This window comes from Carassius gibelio, chromosome A3 (assembly GCF_023724105.1).
Source record: "Carassius gibelio isolate Cgi1373 ecotype wild population from Czech Republic chromosome A3, carGib1.2-hapl.c, whole genome shotgun sequence".
Classification (NCBI taxonomy): domain Eukaryota; kingdom Metazoa; phylum Chordata; class Actinopteri; order Cypriniformes; family Cyprinidae; genus Carassius; species Carassius gibelio.
Genome location: NC_068373.1, coordinates 32,144,682 through 32,167,286, shown reverse-complemented (window position 1 = coordinate 32,167,286; position 22,605 = coordinate 32,144,682). Strand labels below are relative to the sequence as shown.

The following is a 22,605-nucleotide window of genomic DNA, read 5'->3' as shown; positions in this document are numbered from 1 at the left end:
GGTTTACTCTCTCAGTGGAGAGAGGGTGGTAAAGAGTAATGTGTTTGCTCTTTCTTTCCTCATTTTAGTTGTTTGTATCTATGTATTTAGGTTAATTCAATTGGTAAAATAAAACACCATATGTACAAGGGGAAGTCGTGGCCTAATGGTTAGAGGGTTGGACTCCCAATTGAAGGGTGGTGAGTTCTAGTCTTGGGCCAGACGGAATTGTGGGTGGGGGGAGTGCATGAACAGCTCTCTCTCCACCTTCGATACCACTACTTAGGTGCTCCGGGTGTGTGCTCACAGTGTGTGTGTGTGTTCACTGCTCTGTATGTGTGCATTTCAGATGGGTTAAATGCAGAGCACAAATTCTGAGTATGGGTCACCATACTTGGCTGAATGTCACTTCACTTTCACTTTCACTTCACTACAGAAGAACAGTTTCCTTTGTTTCTTCAACCCGAAGTGGTTTTTATTATTATTATTATTATTATTATTATTATTATTATTTTTATTATTAATAATGTTGAAAACCTTCTCCTCCTCTGGACTGTTCACTGGAGGTTCGTAACAGCCATTCTGTAAAATCTTTAAAAATCTTCTTTTTCTAACTCGTTCTAGATCATTGGTTGGACTTTTAGCAAAACCATTTTTGTTTAACACATTGACAAATTTGATGGCACAAAGCCAAAACTATTTTATCTCTGCAATGCTTTAGAATGTTGACACCAAACTTTAGGCCCATCCCACTCATGGGCACTTTAGAGCGTGTATGTCACAGGAAGTAACACTTTCCTATTTACTTAGAAATTACTTAATTTGGTAGTAAAACAGAAATATTTGCAAATTTTATTGTTGCAAAGATGTATAGCCGATGTATGAAGATGCATGTATTTTTGTACAATCACTTAATTATAAGCACCAGAATTACTGATCACGGTTACACAGGGACTACTAAATGTGCATACACCTGAATTTTTACAGCACGGTGTATTTTTCTGTCCTCTCAACACTGATGTTTGTCTCTTGTATCGGAGTTCTACACACTAAAACCATTAACCCAACTATGGGTTGGTAAAGCACCTTCCCATCTGTGGGTTATTTCAACCCAACCCATTGGGTTAAAATCCTGTTGGGTTAAAAGTTACCCAACAGTTGAGTTAATTATTTAGATTAATTAACATCAGTATTTTTATAAAAAAAATTGCTTAATACAACCATATTTTGAAACTACTTTGTTGTAAATTACATATTTTATTTTAATATGCAAATAACACATTTACAAATATATTTTAAAATATTGTATTCAAATGTACAAGAATGAGTAAAAATACAACTGACATTTTCAAGATGTACAAATGTGTCGATTCACATCAAAACAAACTAATGTGCAAATACAGTTTACAGCTATGGCCTAATGGTTAGAGAGTTGGACCTGTAACCTGAAGGTCGCAGGTTTCAGTCTTGGTGATCCATGGCCCTTGAGCAAGGCACTGAACCCCCAGTTGCTCCCCAGGTGCTGGATCTATAGCTGCCCACTGCTCCGGGTGTGTGTTCATGGTGTGTTCACTTCTCACTGCTGTGTGTGTGCACTTGGATGGGTTAAGTGCAGTGCACCAATTCAGAGTATGGATTACTATACTTGGCAAATGTCACGACTTTCACTTTCACTAGTATTATAGCCAAAGTATCCACAGATTTGGAAAACTGGTCTTGTCTTCCTACTTCTCTTCAGGCTCATATATCCTGAATTCTCCCTCTTTTGAATTCTCTCCTCTCAACTGCCTATGAAAGGTAGTTAGTATCTTTGCACAAACTAATCCTAATCTCCCTCCTCTCCTTCAGTTATCTATCTCTTTCTTATTGAGCATTCATACCAATCTTTATCTATTACATGTGTTTAGGCTAAGAATCTTAATGAGGAGGTGCATGTTTTATTTTCAGATCAGGTATGCGGAAGGTTTAAATTGTCTTCTAAGAACCCTAACCCCCACTTGATTCATTGGAAATTGCTGCATAGGGTTTACTTGACTCCAATGAAACATTTTTATATGAATCTGTCATCTTCTATGTCATGCAATCTCTGTGCGCAAGGACTTTTAGGCACGATTTTTAACTTTCACCTTCTTGGACTTGGATCTCACAGGTGTCACCGTGCAGGGTGCCGTCTCAGCTTCCCTTGTGGCCTGTGTTGTCCTGTCTGTTCAGTAGCTCGTGGTCTGGGCAATCAGCACTGATCAAGGCGGGGTTGTGCAGATCACGAGCTGATTCTTCCCCACCTGTCGCTCGTTCCCCCACTCCCTTATATGTCTCTGCTTTTCTGTCTGTGGTCATGAGCAGATTGTTTTGTCTTTGCCCATGTTTTGCATTGTTTCTCAGTATCAGTCTCACTTTCTGTTCTTGGTCTAAGGATCCATAATTCGGAGATCAGGCAGCGCGAGTGGTCCGCAGTGTGCCGGCCAGCTCGGAGATCTCTGTGTGCGCCAGAGCTTTTCGTTATTGTTTATGTTATTTTGTGTTTTGATGCAAGAAAAAAAAATTATCCATTTTCTAACTCTGCATCTGAGTCCTCTGTCCATTACGCACCCCTGACAGAATCTACTCACCAAGGATGGATTCAGCAGAGGAAACGGAGCTGCGCCGAGCTCTTCAGCAGCAGGGCTCTCTTCTGGGTCGACAGCAGGAGGAAACTGCAGCTTCTCGTCACGCCTACTCGGAGATTGCTCTCCAGCTCAACCGGCTAGCCGAACGGCTTGACCAGCTGCAGGCCAGCCCCTCAGCTGCCCCGTCTGTTCCGGATGCCCCGTCTGTCCCACCTGCTCCTCGCCACGCGGAACCGTGACTCAATCCACCCGCTCCATACTCGGGTGAGCCCAACTCATGTCAATCATTTCTGTCCCAGTGTTCGCTGACTTTCACTCTCCAGCCTTCCTGTTTTCCCACGGAGCAATCCCGGGTGGCGTTCGTCATCACTCTCCTGGTTGGTCAAGCGAGAGTAGGGAACGGCTATGTGAGACAGCAAACATGACTGTTGTGCGTCGTTTGAGGCATTCTCGAGGGAGCTGCGCAAGGTGTTTGACCGCTCGGCACGCGGTATTGAGGCAGCACGAGCATTGTCGCTGCTTCAGCAGACTTCAGCTTCAGTCGGTGTCCGGTTACTCTATTCAGTTCCGCATGCTCGCCGCGTCCTGTGGCTGGAATGAGAAGGCTCTCTGGGATCACTTCCTCCACGGCCTGGCTGAGCAGGTGAAGGACGAGATCTATTCACTAGAGCTGCCCCCTGGCTTGGATGGGTTTATCGATCTTGCCATTCGGGTCGATGACCGGATTACTCTCCGTTCTCGGCACCGTAGAGAGGGGATTCCCCATGAACACGTCACCGGGGTTCTGTATGCTGCAGCATGTGACATGATGTCTCAACGCCGCATCCTCCCGGAGGAGGAGCCCATGCAGATTGGGAGAGCACGGCTGACAATAGGAGAGTGACGCCGTCGCCTGGATAATCAGCTCTGTCTTTACTGCGGTGAGGCGGGTCACGTGGTAGCGGCATACCCTGTGGCAGGGCGACGCTTTTCACGCAAGGGAGAGCGCATGGTGAGCGTCACTACAACTCGACTGCCACCTGGTGGCCGTTCAGAGTTCCAAGCTTCAGTACAGTTTGGGGGAGCTGTTTTCCAGGTTTCAGCATTGATTGACTCTGGAGCGGAGGGCCACTTCATGGATTCCAGACTGGCAGCTCGTCTGGGGATTTTGGCTGTTGCACTGGCCGAACCGATTTCTGCCAGGACACTTTGTGGCACCCTTTACTCTCTGTCGGGTCCGGAGCGGGAGGCCATGGAGAGGTGTATACATGATTCTCTGGTAGCAGGCATTATCCGTCCCTCATCCTCTCCAGCCGGGGCGGGGTTCTTCTTCGTGGAGAAGAAGGATGGTTCGCTGCACTCCTGTATTGACTATCGGGGGTTGAATGACGTCACGGTAAAGAATCATTATCCTTTGCCGTTGATGTCATCGGCCTTCGAGCTCCTTCAGGGGGCAACCATCTTTACGAAGTTGGACCTACGCAGTGCTTGTCACTTGGTTCAGATTAGGGAGGGGGACGAATGGAAGACCGTCTTTAACACCCATACAGGGCACTTTGAGTACTTAGTTATGCCGTTTGGGCTTTCCAACTCCCTGGCGGTCTTTCAGGCACTCGTCAACGACGTGCTCCGAGACATGGTCGATCAGTTTGTTTTTGTTTATATCGACGACATCCTTATTTTTTCCCAGAATGAGCGTGATCATGTCCAGCACGTCAGGCGAGTACTCCAGCAGCTGCTGGAGAATCGTTTATTCGTTAAGTTGGAGAAGTGTGAGTTTCACGCAAAGTTGGTTCCGTTCCTGGGTTTTATTCTCTCGCCTGAAGGTATCCGAATGGATCTCGCCAAGGTAAAGGCAGTTGCTGATTGGCCCACCCCAGATTGTCGTAGAGCAGTCCAGCACTTTCTGGGGTTTGCCAGTTTTTACAGGCGGTTCATTCGGAATTTTAGCCAAATCGCCCTTCCTCTGACTGATCCCACCCCCACAAAGAGACGATTCTGTTGGTCGTCGCAGGCCCAAGCTGCGTTTGAGAACCTTAAGTGCCGATTTGTTTCGGCCCCCATTTTAACGACCCCTGACCCATCTCGTCAGTTCATTGTGGAGGTGGATGCGTCAGGAGGTGGGGGCAGTTTTGTCTCAAAGATCAACTTCGAAAGAGAAAATACATCCCTGCGCCTTCTTTTCTCATCATTTAACCCCCGTGGAACGGAACTATGACATTGGGTATAGGGAGTTACTAGCTGTCAAGCTGGCCCTGGAGGAGTGGCGTCACTGGTTAGAGGGAGCGCGATTTCCTTTTATCGTTTGGACTGATCATAAGAATCTTGAGTACATTCGCACCGCCAGGAGAATAAATTCTAGGCAGGCTCACTGTGCATTATTTTTTGGACATTTCAGGTTTACCAATTCTTATCGCCCAGGCTCTAAGAATGGTAAACCTGACGCACTGTTGCAGGTTTTTGAGGCTGAGGCTAGTCCCACCCTCCCGGTGGCCATTTTGCATCCCGAACGGGTTGTGGCTGCGCTCACCTGAGGGGTGGAGTCCAAGGTCCGCGCGGCACAACGCCATGCTTCTTTTCCCACTGGATGCCCAGAGGGTCTGCTCTTTGTACCTGAGTCAGTCCGAACTAGCGTACTTCAGTGGGGCCTCTCTTCTAGTCTAGCTTGCCACCCTGGAGCGACTCGTACTTGTAGGTAAATCAAGCAGCAGTTTTGGTGGCCGTCCATGGCACAGGATGCTCAACGGTTTGTGTCGGCCTGTCCGATTTGCGCTTCGGGTAAGGGATCCAATCGACCCCCTGCAGGGCTACTTCAGCCGTCGTCGGTCCCTTCGCGGCCCTGGTCACACATAGCGATGGACTTTGTGACTGGCTTGCCTCCTTCTAGGGGAAAGACGGTGGTTCTCACTGTGGTGGACAGGTTCTTAAAGGCGGTCCATTTTATTCCCCTCCCCAAATTGCCGTCAGTGAGGGAGACAGCGACTACGGTCTTAGATCACGTTTTCCGTATTCATGGCCTCCCGGTGAATGTGGTTTCTGACAGAGGTCCCCAGTTTGTGTCTAGGTTTTGGACAGAGTTCTGTCGACAGCTGGGGGCGACTGCGAGCCTATCTTCCGGTTATCACCCGCAGACTAATGGTCAGGCCAAGCGTGCAAACCAAGATTTGGAGAGAGTCCTGCGCTGTGTGGCGTCTGCTGAACTGTCATCTTGGAGTTCCAGGTTGACCATGGTAGAGTATGCGCATAACTCCCTCCCGGTCTCATCTACGGGTTTGTCTCCCTTCCAGTGCTGTTTAGGCTACCAGCCAGCTCTATTCCCCTCTCAAGAATCCGATGCCGTTGTTCCCTCCGCGCATGCGTTTATTCAGAGATGCCTCCGTACTTGGAGGATCGCCAGAGAAGCCCTCACTCGGACTGGCGAGAGGAACAAGGCATCGGCGGACCGTCACCGTACTAAGCCCCCACTTTACGTGCGTGGTCAGAGAGTGTGGTTGTCTACTAAGGACATTAACTTCAGACTGCCCTCACGTAAATTGGGACCCAAACTTGTTGGACCGTTTATCATAGCCAAAGTGCTTAATCCGGTGTCAGTTCGGCTCAAATTACCCCCTCAGTTTAGAAGGATCCACCCGGTTTTCCATGTTTCTAAGATTAAACCTGCTTTTCGCTCCCCCCTTCAGCCCCTGACCTCTGCCCCTCCGCCTCCTAGGCTCATCGAGGGGTCGCCTGCCTATACTGTACGGCGGCTCATTGATGTTCGGCGTAGGGGTAGAGGCCATCAATATCTGTTAGACTGGGAGGGTTATGGTCCGGAGGAAAGATGCTGGGTTCCGGCTCGCGATATTCTGGATCGCGCTCTCATTGATCAATTTCATCAGCGTCATGGTGAGTCCTCCGGGGACGCCAGGAGGCGTCCCTGAGGTGGGGGGTACTGCCACAGTGCAGGGTGCTGTCTCAGTTTTGTTATTGTTTATGTTATTTTGTGTTTTGTGGCGAGAAAAAAGATTCTCCTTTTTCTAACTCTGCATCTGAGTCCTCTGTCCAGTACACACCCCTGACAACAGGATCTTATTTGTTGGATACTGAGATATGTTTGACTTCATACCAATTTTTTTCATGAATGATTTTTGGGACCTCATCTTGTCCTTTAAAGAAAGATGTTTACTGTTAGTTGCTCTCACAGCAGCAAATAAGGTTTCAGTCAACCGCTGGAATCCTCCTCACAATGGACAGACGACAGACGTACTTTATTTTTAAGTACACCAGGGGGTAGGATGGGTTGGGATGGGTTCTAAATTTGCACAGTTGCTTTTTGTGTCATACTACTTTTCCCAGAAGAAAATTTCAATAAACAGTTGTTAACAAAAATAATAATAATAAAAAAAAAAAAAACTCTCACCAGCTCTTTTGGATGACTGTTGCCAGTCATCCTCATGAGTAACCTATGTTTTAACCATAATAATTGTCAATAATCATTGTGCATCACAACAAAACTGACACTTCAAGGCAAGGATTATGCCAGCTTACTCCTTATTGAAAGGTCTTTCAAAACAGGTTTATTGATTATAGGCCTATAAGTACAATTATTAACACTGCAATCATCATCATCATCATCATCATCAAAAAAAAAAAAAAAAAAAAAAAAAAAACTCTTTATTTATACAATTTATTGACTTTGCACTAGCCTATATATTTCGAACCACAAGAGAAATATTAAATAAGTAAATTAAAACATTTAGCTACTGTATAAACCATTATCAGCATGTGAAGTAGATTTGTATTTCGTCGTCTTTGTAGTAGAAGTAGTAGTATTAGTATTAGCCCTTTATTGTCACTAGTCAAAAGTACCAGCAAATTAGCCATCGACCTGTACATACATACATATAGACAACATACATACAATATGACAAGGGTGTAGACAAAACAGGAAGACAGGGAATTGAGGAAGTAATACAGCAGAACATTAGGGAAGTGAGGAGAATAAACCAACACCCAGACTATGCTGGTACAGTATGGGAACAGGAAAAACACCTCAGCAACAAAAGCACATAATCAATACACCATAAACACATGACTTTGCAACTGTGGATGGAGATTGGGGGGTCGAGGTAATCCAGCGCAGGCAAGCAGCCATCTGGTCCTGCAGCCCTACGGCGCTGGTCACAGAGCCGCTTGCCAGACTGGTGGAACAAAGTGGTGAAGGCGAAGGCGAGGGCGAGGGATGGGGGGGTGGATGGTGACTGCATATTTGTATATATGTGTTTGTGTTTGTGTGTGTGTGTGTGTGTGTGTGTGTGTAAGAGTTCATGTATTTGTAGACCTGGAGAGTTGCGATTCAATCTAGGTGCCTCAGTCCACCGATTGTGATAGCGTTAAAGCAAGTTGCCATGGAGACATCCTTGTTCAGGTCCCAGACAGAGTCAACAATCAGCAGGTGTCTGTGGAAGAGGGGGAGGAACGCAAGAGCGTCTGGCTGCAGTACTCCTCCGGGGGAGTTGTTGTTCCCAGTATTGACCTTGGCTGAGGCCAGAGGGAGAGGGAGTCGAAAGAAGATAAGATTCCAGTTGTTTGGTCTTGGGGCGAGTAGCCGCATTCCAATTTATACGGTTACTCTTTTTGTCCATTTTGGTCTCCAAATCCATCCATTTTCCTTTCCAAAGCCGTCAGCTTCTTCATGATGTTATCCATATTGCGGTTTATAGTCTCAGTGCTGACCACTCTGCCCACTGCTTCAATTAAGGTTTTGGATAGCTGTTCCCGTTTTCTGAATTCCCCGATAACCCAGGACAATTCCTAATCCAATCAGCAGAAGACCTGTTATCATGGTTATAAATAGGTAGATATCCTCAATGTCCTCCACGGAAAGAGCTGCCAAACACAAGACCCGCCACCTCTCCCAAGCGTCCGTTGTGTAGCCATTTGTGAAAATGCGTCCATCTCTGTTGAGAGCCAAGAAGAAGAAGCTTTTAATGCAGTGCCAGATGCCGAAAACACCTTCAGTTTTTACTTTCACTTTCAAGTGAATCGACTGAGATTAAGAGATCCACCGCATAACTCTTGCACAGAGTTTGCACTTTGCTTGTAATATCCATTGGCTCACCTTCCTGGTTTAAAACAAATATTTACAATATTACAACATAACTAGACCCCGCCCTGCCCCCCACCCTTGAGTTGGAAAGCATAAAAACAAGAAATCCAGTTAATATGTTACTTTGGGTGTTCCTGGTCACTACTGACAGACTACTTCTAAATATACTGTAGAAACGTAATTTTCTGTAAAGCTGCTTTGTAACAATTTGTATCATGAAAAGTGCTATACAAATAAACTTGAATTGAATGTAAGAAGGTGTTTACCTGTGAGAAGTGAGAGAATGAGAGAGAATGATCAGTCCCAGCAGACACAGATCACAGTCTTTCTGAGAGTCATTCCAGATCATTTGCAGATTCTACAGTTGAGATTTTGAGACTGCAAAGATGTGAATACAATACACAGACTAGACTAAGTCCGCATTGAGACACATTAAACACACATTTTCCAATCTTAACCAATTTTAAAACTTGTGGAGCCCAGTGACTTGAGGGCATTTAACATCGTAATCCTCTGAATGCATCACAGCCACGGGCCTAAAGTGTATGCAGATGTTTGAATGTTTAGTTCTCTCTTCGAATAATAACTAATTAGGCTTTACATGTTTGCGCATGCTGTGACTCCTCTGCATTAGCACAATCTCGCTTCTGAATTGCGAATAGCAAAAATACATCATAAACAAATGTTTGAATATTATTGCATATAAAAACAGCTGGTGACTCTGGTGAGATAGAATTTGCAATATAATCTATATATAGCAATAATAAATGATATGTGTTTTCTTAATCTCTCCTGTACCTATAGTAGAACTGTTAATGTCAGAGTTTATTGATAATTCTGTCTTTCATAATTTAGCCCCGGGGCCAATTAAATATTGGGTTTCTGTACTCATCCCTGCTTAATGGATTGTCCAAAAATCACAAATCTGGTCTTTTACGATTTAGTGCAACATATGAGTGTGTTGTTCTGAAAGACTGTATTTATCACCATCAGCTGCTCTGAAAGTACTCACAGTGTTAGGTGAGATTGTCACCTTGTGCTCAAACATATCATTACATTTATAAACCTGCTAATAACCTTATCATGACATAAGTCTTGATAGTCCGGCCAAGAACAAAGATATAAATTTATGTCATAGTAGATCAAACTTTCCTTTTCAAACTTCTGATTTCCACCAAATTTAATCATATTGATTGTATGATGGCAAGGTGTTTATGAGGCTGTATCTCTGCATGACTTGGGCATGTTTACAAACGTTATGTGTTTCATTATACATTATATTATCATTATCACAATTTGGACACAGCACCACCTTTTGGCCAAAAGTAAAAAGCACTTAAATCATATTACTAGTGACTGCTCTATACAATGATGCACTCTGAAACCTGTTTTCAAAAGTTAGCAATTTCAGGCCCCCAAAACGCTGTTGAAAAAAGGATCAAAATGCATACAAATGTTTCCACTGTTAGTTGGAGTCATGTAAATTGTGTGAGTATTCACACCTATTAGTCCAAACTGGATTCAGAGGTGATCGGTTCTGCCTGGGATAAGATTTATTCTTCATAACTTGAGAATGTGGAGACACATGAACGTGACGTGACAGAGACCCATACTCAAAATTTGTGCTCTGCATTTAACCCACAACCTTAGGGTTAGGAGTCAAACTCTCTAACCACTAGGCCATGACTTCCCCACATGCCTGAGGTTATGCTGTCTAAACACAGCGAAGTAAGCATAGTTTGAAAGGCTGCTGTTCAGCTGTAACGTACACATACACCGATCCAATTTAGACAGCAGTAGCACTTCAACAGACAAAAACACACACACAATTGTCTAAATACACATTTTTTTGCGAGTTACCTCATAAACATAGAGTTATAAAGTCTAAAATGACTGTAAAGAGTTTAGAGAAAATAGGGTATGTGTCAGATCTGCATCATGTGCATCAGGTTTTAAAGAGACAGCGCTGCTTTTAAAGTAAAAACCACTAAAGTCTGTCACTGATGTAAATCAAAGAACACAAGAAAAATAGACATCACTTGACTGCTCTAGTCGCTGATTAACTTTTGTAGCTTAAATATAGGGGAATCTCTATAGTTTATGTAAAGATTGTTTTAAATCACTTTATATTTCAGAGCCTATTAAACATAAAAAATAGCGGCTTTCTATTATATTGTAATTAATAATAATTAATAGGCTAGGTAAAATTGAGGGAAAATGCATTTAACAGAGACACCAGTAGCAGTATTGGAATCAATACTTCATTAATAATAGGTTACTTAGTCAAAATATACCATTAAAAACATGCGTTATTGCGGTTTCCACATTAATCACCCTAACCCTAACCCTAACCCTAACCCTTTTTTAATTGATTGACAGGCAACACTAATGTTAACCTTTAATAGATTTTAGATTTCAATCTAAGTTCTAATTTTATAGGTCCCCCAGAAAGAGATCCAGATGGCCCCCATCAAATGTTCTGTTTGATAATCCGGCCCTAAAATGAAGCTAATCGAACAGCCTTACTCTAATCTGTTAACATGGGTGCAGAAACCAATACGCTCCACATTCGCACTGCAAACGTATGCGAATATGCATCTCAACGTTTCTTAGGGACAAAAAAACTAAACAAAACAAAACAAATATTTATTTATAAACATTTATTTATTTGAGCATCAACCCCATGAGATGAAACATCTCATTTTCATGGGGGTCCTCAGGATCATGTCCAAACAACATAGAACAGCAGAACAACAGAGTAGATACAATCAAATAAAACCAAAAATCAAAATAATCATAATTAAATAGTAATACGAAAAAAATAATAATAATCAGCGCACTCACTCATATATATTCACACGCCATACCGACATGCACACGGACACGCACACACACACACACACACGCATGCCCGCACGCACACACCCACAAGCTCTATTCCCACCCATCACAGATTAAGTAAAGTAAGCAACAGTGGTTCCCAAACTGTGGTATGTATACCACTAAACACATGTAATATTCTTTTAAGTAAAACCTTTTTAATCTAGGACTCAGTGAAAGATTTAAGAGGGGTATTTGGTGCAGGGACGCAGATGGGATTTTTTAACTGGGGGGGACCAAGCTGTCAGCAATTGATTTCAACTCAATAAGTTATTTTGCCTAATTTGGGCTTTAACTGGTGCTCAAGTAGTTTGGGCTAATGGTTTGCACTAAAAAGCCATTGGGGGATTCTAATTTGAAATCATGGATAAACAACAATGGACAAAGGTAATCAAAGGCCTACCTGATCAACACTAGCAATGCATGATCAAACTGTTATGTGTCTAGTATACCAATCACCCACCAAAACTAAATGCCTTCTGCAAAATATGTTTTATTTAAACATTTGCTTATCTCAGCATATACATTCTATCAGTATGAACAAAAAAGAAAAGAACCTATGTTCAAAAAATACAAAAAACAAATATAATTAAAGCTGCAAGCAGCATTTACGGGGTTCAAGCACATTAAGGCCTCTGAGGTGGTCTGAGCCAACCTGGATGTATGGATGACAGTTAAACACATCCAAAACGGAGAATAGGCTGACAGACAGACACACGTACTGAAATTAAATGATTAAACTAGTTTTTAAGAGTTTGGAGGTCATTTTCAGGTTTCACTGTAATCATAATGTGGCAAAATTTTAAAAACTGATAAGTCTGTATGAACAAAATGGAAAACTTTAACTCAGTACGATTTAAAATGTTTTAACAGTGTTTTTTTTAATTGTTTAGGCATGAATTCATAAATCTTTTCAAAAGTACTGTTTAAATTTTCTGAATGAGCCCATTAGTGGTCTTCCGCTGCCATCTAGTGGTTATAAATTGCATTTACTCAAACAACACTGTTTTTAAACATAACTGTTATAGTGTTATGTTTTTTGCCCAATCTCTCTTAAATTTTGCATGCTTGTTTAGAATGAAATTAGGCATTATTTTACACAGTTTTGATAATTTGTGGGCTTTCTGTTTGTATTAATAGGCCTTTGTGTACACTGTGAAAAGAACATATTATACAATCACTGGTTTATAGTCGTCCAAATGCAATTGTTCAACATGTTTTGGATAATTATTGACCTTCAGAGTCTAGAGAATTGTACTTCAGTGGTTTTATTGATTTTCAGCTTAAAGCCTTGGACTACTTTGCCAAAGTAACTTTTTAAAATAATCTTGAATATTTAATTAACAGCTTTATTGACAACATTGGTCCCAGAAGTTGTTCAGAATGAGGAGATCTATCATATGATATGAAGATCTAGTGTTTATGTGAATATATGAGCATTTTCAGACAATTTGAGGCCATTTACCATGTAAATCTTATGTTTTGAGACCTTTTCTACTTTTATAGCGCCACCTATGGTCCGATCTCCATGAAAATTTGCATGGTTGTTAAGGGTCAGCTGTTACATGTTTTCACCAAGTTTTATAAAGTTGTGAGTTTTCGTTTAGGTTTTATATGCTTTTGGGTATTTTGGTCACGCCCCTTTTGTAATTTAGCCAGTTATAGCTAACCAAAGGACAAAAATCAACATTTTTTTGATAATTATTGATCTAGAGAGTCCAGAGAAAATTACTGCAGTAGTTTGGTTTCGATCGGGTAAAAAACCTGGGACTAGTTCGCAAAAGTAGCTTTTTGACATATTTGTGAATTGCAATTGAACGATTTGATTGACATCTTCGCTCCTTGAGGCAAAGTTGTTCACAAAGAGGAGATATATCATATGAAATGAAGATCTAGTGTTTGTGTGAATGTATGAACATGTCCTACAAATTGTGATCATTTTCTATTGAAAATGTGTGTTTTTTGAGGCTTTTTCAACTGTGATAGCGCCACCTATGATCCGATCTCCATGACATTTTGCATGCTTGTTAAGAGTCATGTTTTAAATGTTTTCACCGAGTTTCATAAAGTTTTGAGTTTTCGTTTAGGTTTTATAGGCTTTGGGGTATGTTTGGCCACACCCCTTTTCTAAATTACCCATTTAAAGCTAACCAAACGACAAAATTCAACATTTTTTTGATAATTTTTGATCTAGAGAGTCCACAGAATATTACTGCAGTGGTTTGGTTCCGATCGGGCATAAAACCCTGGACTAGTTCGCAAAAGTAGCTTTTTGACATATTTGTGAATTGCAATTGAACGATTTGATTGACAGCAATGGTTCTTGAGGCAAAGTTGTGCATTATGAGGAGATCTATCAAATGATATGCATATTGTGTTGATAAGTGAAACACCACGTGATCACAGAGCCAATAAACTCGTTAGCGCCAACTAGTGGCCAATTTCTTTCAAAATTCTTACAGACCTTAAGGTTCATGAGTTGAACGTACCCAGCGAGTTTCGTTCCGATCAACATCCGTTAACCCTTTCAAATAGGTGCTTAAAATTGTTTGGCCAATGGCGGCCATGTTTTTTGAGATATGCAAATGTCCTCATAGGTACTTGTGCCCCTTCAGACAAAGACACTGCTTACCAATTTTTAGGTCGATCGAGCCAACGATAGCCTAGTTATAGCCATTTATGTGTTTTTTCTTTTTATAGCGCCCCCAAGTGGCAGAGGTGTGCAATTTTTTTTATTTGACCAAAGTTTTAGGTCTTACAAATGTGTAGCAAGTTTGGTTAAGATATCTTATTTATTTCACGAGTTATAGCCTGTTGCGTAAAATTGGTCCTCGACTTTCGAACGTTTTGGCATCCCATTATGACAGCGAGTCGAAATTTCAACTTTTTTTTGATAATTATTGATATTCCCTGTCCAGAGAACATTTCTGCAGTGGTTTGGTTCAGATTGGGCGAAAAACCTAGGACTAGTTCGCAAAAGTAGGTTTTGGACATACGTCAAATTTGCGAAAAAACGAGGCCTCCTAGACCCAAAATCAGAGTGACCGTTTTTAATTTCGCATGACCCACGGATTCCGGAAATGTTAAATTTTTGGCTCTATGATAAGCGGTTTAGGAGTTATTAGCACTAACGCATTTTTGATCGCTGTAGCGCCCCCTTTAGGCCGATTGGGGCGAGCCTTTGGATCTGACAAGAAGGCCGGACTTCTACCATCTGACCAAGTTTCAGCTCTCTAGGCCTTACGGTTTGGGCTGCACGATCAGTTTGAGTGGAGAATAATAATAATAATAATAATAATTAAAGCTGCAAGCAGCATTTACGGGGTTCAAGCACATTAAGGCGTCTGAGGTGGTCTGAGCCAACCTGGACGTATGGATGACAGTTAAACACATCCAAAATGGAGAATAGGCTGACAGACAGACACACGCACTGAAATTAAATGATTAAACTAGTTTTTAAGAGTTTGGATGTCATTTTCAGGTTTCACTGTAATCATAATGTGGCAAATTTTTAAAAACTGATAAGTCTGTATGAACAAAATGGAAAACTTTAACTCAGTGAGATTTAAAATGTTGTAACAGTGTTTTTTTATTTATTGTTTAGGCATGAATTCATAAATCTTTTCAAAAGTACTGTTTCAATTTGCTGAATGAGCCCATTAGTGGTCTTCCGCTGCCATCTAGTGGTTATAAATTGCATTTACTCAAACAACACTGTTTTTAAACATAACTGTTATAGTGTAATGTTTTTTGCCCAATCTCTCTTAAATTTTGCATGCTTGATTAGAATGAAATTAGGCTTTATTTTACACAGTTTTGATAGTTTGTGGGCTTTCTGTTTGTATAAATAGGCCTTTGTGTACACTGTGAAAAGAACATATTATACAATCACTGGTTTATAGTTGTCCAAATGCAATTTTTCAACATGTTTTTGATTATTATTGACCTTCAGAGTCTAGAGAATTGTACTTCAGTGGTTTTATTGATTTTCAGCTTAAAGCCTTGGACTACTTTGCCAAAGTAACTTTTTTAAATAATCTTCAATATTTAATTAACAGCTTTATTGACAACATTGGTCCCAAAAGTTGTTCAGAATGAGGAGATCTATCATATGATATGAAGATCTAGTGTTTATGTGAATATATGAGCATTTTCAGACAATTTGAGGCCATTTACCATATCAATCTTATGTTTTGAGACCTTTTCTACTGTCATAGCGCCACCTGTGGTCCGATCTCCATGAAAATTTGCATGCTTGTTAAGAGTCACCTGTTACATGTTTTCACCAAGTTTCAAGTTTCATTTTTTGAGTTTTCGTTTAGGTTTTATATGCTTTTGGGTATTTTGGTCACGCCCCTTTTCTAATTTAGCCAGTTAAAGCTAACCAAAGGACAAAATTCAACATTTTTTTGATAATTATTGATCTAGAGAGTCCAGAGAAAATTACTGCAGTGGTTTGGTTTCGATCGGGTAAAAAATCTGGGACTAGTTCGCAAAAGTAAGTTTTTAACATATTTGTGAATAACAATTGAACGATTTGATTGACATCTTCGCTCCTTGAGGCAAAGTTGTTCACAAAGAGAAGATCTATCATATGATATGAAGATCTAGTGTTTGTGTGAATGTATGAACATGTCCTACAAATTGTGATCATTTTCTATTGAAAATGTGTGTTTTTGAGGCTTTTTCAACTGTTATAGCGCCACCTATGGTCCGATCTCCATGAAACTTTGCATGCTTCTTAAGAGTCACCAGATACATGATTCTACGAAGTTTCATAAAGTTTTGAGTTTTCGTTTAGGTTTTATAGGCTTTGGGGTATGTTTGGCCACACCCCTTTTACTAAATTACCCCTTTACAGCTAACCAAAGGACAAAATTCAACATTTTTTTGATAATTATTGATCTAGAGAGTCCACAGAATATTACTGCAGTAGTTTGGTTCCGATCGGACAAAAAACCTAGGACTAGTTCGTAAAAGTATGTTTTTAACATATTTGTGAATAACATTTGAACGATTTGATTGACAGCAATGGTTCTTGAGGCAAAGTTGTGCATTATGAGGAGATCTATCAAATGATATGCATATTGTGTTGATAAGTGAAACACCACGTGATTACAGAGCCAATAAACTCGTTAGCGCCAACTAGTGGCCGATTTCTTTCAAAATTCTTACAGACCTTAAGGTTCATGAGTCGAACGCACCCAGCGAGTTTCGTTCCGATCAACATCCGTTAACCCTTTCAAATAGGTGCTTAAAATTGTTTGGCCAATGGCGGCCATGTTTTTTGAGATATGCAAATGTCCTCATAGGTACTTGTGCCCCTTCAGACAAAGACACTGCATACCAATTTTTAGGTCGATCGAGCCAACGGTAGCCTAGTTATAGCCATTTATGTGTTTTTTATTTTTATAGCGCCCCCAAGTGGCAGAGGTGTGCAATTTTTTTTATTTGACCAAAGTTTTAGGTCTTACAAATGTGTAGCAAGTTTGGTTAAGATATCTTATTTCTTTCACGAGTTATAGCCTGTTGCGTAAAATTGCTCCTCGACTTTCGAACGTTTTGGCATCCCATTACGACAGCGAGTCGAAATTTCAACTTTTTTTTGATAATTATTGATATTCCCTGGCCAGAGAACATTTCTGCAGTGGTTTGGTTCAGATTGGGCGAAAAACCTAGGACTAGTTCGCAAAAGTAGGTTTTGGACATACGTCAAATTTGCGAAAAAACGAGGCCTCCTAGACCCAAAATCAGAGTGACCGTTTTTAATTTCGCATGACCCACGGATTCCGGAAATGTTAAAGTTTTGGCTCTATGATAAGCGGTTTAGGAGTTATTAGCACTAACGCATTTTTGATCACTGTAGCGCCCCCTTTAGGCCGATTGGGGCGAGCCTTTGGATCTGACAAGAAGGCCGGACTTCTACCATCTGACCAAGTTTCAGCTCTCTAGGCCTTACGGTTTGGGCTGCACGATCAGTTTGAGTGGAGAATAATAATAATAATTAAAGCTGCAAGCAGCATTTACGGGGTTCAAGCACATTAAGGCCTCTGAGGTGGTCTGAGCCAACCTGGATGTACGGATGACAGTTAAACACATCCAAAACGGAGAATAGGCTGACAGACAGACACACGCACTGAAATTAAATGATTAAACTAGTTTTAAGAGTTTGGATGTCATTTTCAGGGTTCACTGTAATCATAATGTGGCAAAATTTTAAAAACTGGTAAGTCTGTATGAACAAAATGGAAAACTTTAACTCAGTGAGATTTAAAATGTTGTAACAGTGTTTTTTTTTATTGTTTAGGCATGAATTCATAAATCTTCTCAAAAGTACTGTTTCAATGTGCTGAATCAGCCCATTAGTGGTCTTCCGCTGCCATCTAGTGGTTGCATTTACTCAAACAACACTGTTTTTAAACATAACTGTTATAGTGTAATGTTTTTTGCCCAATCTCTCTTAAATTTTGCATGCTTGTTTAGAATGAAATTAGGCTTTATTTTACACAGTTTTGATAGTTTGTGGGCTTTCTGTTTGTATAAATAGGGCTTTGTGTACACTGTGAAAAGAACACATTATACAATCACTGGTTTATAGTTGTCCAAATGCAATTTTTCAACATGTTTTTGATTATTATTGACCTTCAGAGTCTAGAGAATTGTACTTCAGTGGTTTTATTGATTTTCAGCTTAAAGCCTTGGACTACTTTGCCAAAGTAACTTTTTTAAATAATCTTCAATATTTAATTAAAAGCTTTATTGACAACATTGGTCCCAAAAGTTGTTCAGAATGAGGAGATCTATCATATGATATGAAGATCTAGTGTTTATGTGAATATATGAGCATTTTCAGACAATTTGAGGCCATTTACCATGTAAATCTTATGTTTTGAGACCTTTTCTACTGTCATAGCGCCACCTGTGGTCCGATCTCCATGAAAATTTGCATGCTTGTTAAGAGTCACCTGTTACATGTTTTCACCAAGTTTCATAAAGTTTTGAGTTTTCGTTTAGGTTTTATATGCTTTTGGGTATTTTGGTCACGCCCCTTTTCTAATTTAGCCAGTTAAAGCTAACCAAAAGACAAAATTCAACATTTTTTTGATAATTATTGATCTAGAGAGTCCAGAGAAAATTACTGCAGTGGTTTGGTTTCGATCGGGTAAAAAATCTGGGACTAGTTCGCAAAAGTAGGTTTTTAACATATTTGTGAATAACAATTGAACGATTTGATTGACATCTTCGCTCCTTGAGGCAAAGTTGTTCACAAAGAGGAGATCTATCATATGATATGAAGATCTAGTGTTTGTGTGAATGTATGAACATGTCCTACAAATTGTGATCATTTTCTATTGAAAATGTGTGTTTTTGAGGCTTTTTCAACTGTTATAGCGCCACCTATGATCCGATCTCCATGAAACTTTGCATGCTTGTTAAGAGTCACCTGATACATGATTCCACGAAGTTTCATAAAGTTTTGAGTTTTCGTTTAGGTTTTATAGGCTTTGGGGTATGGTTGGCCACACCCCTTTTACTAAATTACCCCTTTACAGCTAACCAAAGGACAAAATTCAACATTTTTTTGATAATTATTGATCTAGAGCGTCCACAGAATATTATTGCAGTAGTTTGGTTCCGATCGGACAAAAAACCTAGGACTAGTTCGTAAAAGTAGGTTTTTAACATATTTGTGAATAACATTTGAACGATTTGATTGACAGCAATGGTTCTTGAGGCAAAGTTGTGCATTATGAGGAGATCTATCAAATGATATGCATATTGTGTTGATAAGTAAAACACCACGTGATTACAGAGCCAATAAACTCGTTAGCGCCAACTAGTGGCCGATTTCTTTCAAAATTCTTACAGACCTTAAGGTTCATGAGTCGAACGCACCCAGCGAGTTTCGTTCCGATCAACATCCGTTAACCCTTTCAAATAGGTGCTTAAAATTGTTTGGCCAATGGCGGCCATGTTTTTTGAGATATGCAAATGTCCTCATAGGTACTTGTGCCCCTTCAGACAAAGACACTGCATACCAATTTTTAGGTCGATCGAGCCAACGGTAGCCTAGTTATAGCCATTTATGTGTTTTTTCTTTTTATAGCGCCCCCAAGTGGCAGAGGTGTGCAATTTTTTTTTATTTGACCAAAGTTTTAGGTCTTACAAATGTGTAGCAAGTTTGGTTAAGATATCTTATTTCTTTCACGAGTTATAGCCTGTTGCGTAAAATTGCTCCTCGACTTTCGAACGTTTTGGCATCCCATTACGACAGCGAGTCGAAATTTCAACTTTTTTTTGATAATTATTGATATTCCCTGGCCAGAGAACATTTCTGCAGTGGTTTGGTTCAGATTGGGCGAAAAACCTAGGACTAGTTCGCAAAAGTAGGTTTTGGACATACGTCAAATTTGCGAAAAAACGAGGCCTCCTAGACCCAAAATCAGAGTGACCGTTTTTAATTTCGCATGACCCACGGATTCCGGAAATGTTAAATTTTTGGCTCTATGATAAGCGGTTTAGGAGTTATTAGCACTAACGCATTTTTGATCACTGTAGCGCCCCCTTTAGGCCGATTGGGGCAAGCCTTTGGATCTGACAAGAAGGCCGGACTTCTACCATCTGACCAAGTTTCAGCTCTCTAGGCCTTACGGTTTGGGCTGCACGATCAGTTTGAGTGGAGAATAATAATAATAATAATAATAATTAAAGCTGCAAGCAGCATTTATCGGGGTTCAAGCATTTTAGGTCTCTGGGGTGGTCTCGGCCAACCTGGATGTACGGATGACAGTTAAACACATCCAAAATGGAGATTAGGCTCACAGACAGACACACGCACTGAAATTAAATGATTGAACTAGTTTTTAATAGTTTAGATGTCATTTTCAGCTTTCACTGTAATCATAAAGTGGCAGAAGTGTAAAAACTGACGTTTACATTTATCTGACGCTTTTATCCAAAGTGACTTACACTTGCTATATATGTCAGAGGTCACATGCTTCTGGACCAACTTGGGGTTAAGTGTCTTGCTCAGCGACACATTGGTGTCTCACAGTGGATTCGAACCCTGGTCGCTCGCACCGATGGCGTGTGTCTTATCCACTGCGCCAACAACACCACTACGTCTGTTGGAAATGTCTGTTTGAACAAAATGGAAAACTTTGACTCAATGAGATTTAAAATGTAACTTTGTTTTTTATTTTTTAGGCATGAATTCACTTAAATTTTGCATGCTTGTTTAGAATGAGATTATGCATTATTTTACACAGTTTTGATAATTTGCGGGCTTTCTGTTTGTATTAACAGGTCTTTGGGTACACTACGTAAAGAACGTATTTTAAAATAACTGGTTTATAGTTGTTCAAATACAATTGTTCAATATTTTTTTGATAATTATTGACCTTCAGAGTCTAGAGAATTGTACTTAATTGGTTTTATTGATTTTCAGCTTAAAACCTTGGACTAGTTTGCCAAAGTAACTTTTTAAAATAATCTTGAATATTTAATTAGGAGTTTTATCGACAACATTGATCCAAGAGGCAAAGTTGTTCAGAATGAGGAGATCTATCATATGATCTAGTGTTTGCGTGAATATATGAGTATTTTTAACCAATTTGAGGCCATTTACCATATAAATCTTGTGTTTTTGAGACCTTTTCTACTGTTATAGCGCCACCTATTGTCCGATCTCCATGAAACTTTGCATGATTGTTCAGAGACATCTGCTCCATGTTTTCTCCTAGTTTTGTAAAGTTTTGAGTTTCTGTTGAGGTTTTATAGGCTTTTGTTTGTATGTGGCCACGCCCCTTTTATTAATGACCTGGTTACAGCTAACCAAAGGACAAAATTCAACATTTTTTTGATAACTATTGATCTAGAGAGTCCAGAGAATATTACTGCATTGGTTTGGTTCTGATTGGGTGAAAAACCTAGGACTAGTTCGCAAAAGTAGGTTTTTAACATATTTGTGAATAATTAATGAACAATTTGATTGACAGCCATGGTTCTTGAGGCAAAGTTGTGCATCATGAGGAGATCTATCAAATGATATGCATATTATGTGAATCTGTGTAATACCACGTGATTACTGAGCCAAAAAATCCAATTAGCGCCAACTAGTGGCCGATTTCTTTCAAAATTCTTACAGACCTTTAGGGCCCTAAGTCGAACGTGCCTACCGAGTTTTGTTCCGATTGACCTCTGTTAACCTTGTCAAAAAGGTGCTTACATTTCATTGGCCAATGGCGGCCATGTTTTTTTAGATACGCCTATTTCCTCATAGACCCTTGTGTCACATGGGACAATGACATGGCATACAAATTTTCAAGTAGATCAGGCTAACGGTTGTGTAGTTATAGCCATTTTTATGTTTTTACCTCTTATAGCGCCACCAAGTGGCAGAGCTGTGCAATTCTTTTTTATTTGACCAAAGTTTCAGCTCATCAAAATGTGTTACAAGTTTGGTTAAGATATCTCATTTCGTTCACGAGTTCTGGCCTTTTGAATGAAATTGGTCCTCGACTTGTGAAGGTATTAGCGCCCCCTTGCAGCAGTGAGTGAAAATTTCAAATTGTTTTTGATAATTATTGATAATGACTGTCCATAGAACATTTCTGCACTGGTTTTGTTACGATTGGCTGAAAAACCTAGGACTAGTTTGCAAAAGTAGGTTTTGGCTATAGGTCGATTTTACGGGAAAACGGTGCGTCGTAGAGTAAAAAAAGGCGCAGAGCAATTTTGTTCCTTTTAACCCAAGGATGCAAAATATATAAAGTTTTTGAGTCTACGTCAAGTGGTTTAGGAGCTATGGCCAAAAATGTCTGAAAATTTAGTTTTTTGTGCTGTAGCGCCCCCGTTAGGCCGATTGGGCCGAGTCTTTGCGCCTGAGTAGCGAGCCAGACTACTACAATCTGGCCAAGTTTCAGCTCTCTAGCCCTTACGGTTTGGGCTGCACGATCAGTTTTAGGGAAGAATAATAATAATAATAATAATAATAATAATAATAATAATAATAATAATAATAAAAATCCTAACAAAAACAATAGGGTTTCAGCACTTCGTGCTTGAACCCCT

General features: G+C 40.4%; 1 protein-coding gene across 2 annotated transcripts in view; it reads right to left on the bottom strand.

Moving 5' to 3' along the window:
- The window catches only part of LOC127956044 (uncharacterized), a 114,906-nt gene that overhangs the window by 27,096 nt on the left and 65,205 nt on the right, over positions 1-22,605 (bottom strand). The gene's annotated exons all lie outside the window — the stretch shown is intronic.